At 49.2% G+C, this 1,127-nt stretch overlaps 1 long non-coding RNA gene and 1 pseudogene across 7 annotated transcripts in view; one reads left to right on the forward strand and one right to left on the reverse strand.

The window, feature by feature from the left end:
* The window catches only part of LOC102989825 (uncharacterized), a 149,783-nt gene that overhangs the window by 63,903 nt on the left and 84,753 nt on the right, over nt 1-1,127 (reverse strand). The gene's annotated exons all lie outside the window — the stretch shown is intronic.
* Nucleotides 136-1,099, forward strand: LOC102993226 (sigma intracellular receptor 2-like; annotated as a pseudogene).

Raw genomic sequence — 1,127 nt, forward strand, 5'->3', positions numbered from 1 at the left:
GGGAGGGAGGGAGGGAGGGAGGGAAGGAGGGAGGAAGGAAGGAAGGAAGGAAGGAAGGAAGGAAGGAAGGAAGGAAGGAAGGGGTTGGAAACTATGAAAAAAAAATTCTCTGCTCCCGCTCTGCCCAACTGATGGATGATGGGGCCTCTGGGTGCCTGGCGTGGCTGCTGGGTCTCTAATTCCTCTCCTACATCCCCTTCACTCTGCTCGTGGACCTGCAGGCGGTGCTGCTGCGTGATCTCTGAGATCCCCGTGGAACTGAGAAACCTGCGGCAGTGGTAGACTGAGGAGTACAAAGACCCCCTGCTACAGAACCCCCCCGTGTGGTTTAAGTCCTTCCTGTTTTGGGAGCTTGTGTTTCAACTGCCCTTCTTTCCCATTGCAACATACGCCTTCTTCAAAGAAGGCTGCAGGTGGATCCACACCCCTGCAATCATCTACTCGGTTCACACCATGACAACTCTGATTCTAATCCTCTCCACATTTCTACTCAAGGATTTCTCCAAAGCCAGTTGTTTCAGAGGACAAGGACCTAAGACTTTCCACGAACGACTATTCCTTATATCTGTCTACACCCCCTACTTTCTCATTCCTCTCATACTTCTGCTTTTCATGTTGTGGAACCCCTACTACAAGTCTGAGGAGAAAAGAAAGAAAAAATGAGGAAAAATAACCCCGGGTCCAGTGGAGAGGTGACCACGGGGCAGTTTCCTGTTGGACCCAGTACCAGGAAAATGCTCAGAACCTATATTTTCAGTAGTATTTGAAACACACAAGCAGCAACACACAAGACCAAGACACTGGCAGGAGGCCCATCAAACCCTCACCTTCCAAGGGCACTGGCACAAACAGACCAATCACCTGAGGATGAGCAGAGGGGTGTGGGCTAGGTGATAGGGAAATGGTGCCAAAGGCCTCACTGTGTGCCCAAGTGCCATTGCAGGATTACTAAAGGCAGGACCAGACCAGAAACTAGATAAACTTCCAAGCAACACGGCCTACTTGGCATGTTCATGAGTCATGTGACCCACAGTATACATGTGACTAACCCTTTGACTCATGATTCTCTACAGCATATCACTGGGATGTCTCAGGCCATTTTTTTTTTTTTTTTTTTTTTTTTGCGT

Source organism: Physeter macrocephalus, chromosome 18, assembly GCF_002837175.3.
Source record: "Physeter macrocephalus isolate SW-GA chromosome 18, ASM283717v5, whole genome shotgun sequence".
NCBI lineage: Eukaryota > Metazoa > Chordata > Mammalia > Artiodactyla > Physeteridae > Physeter > Physeter macrocephalus.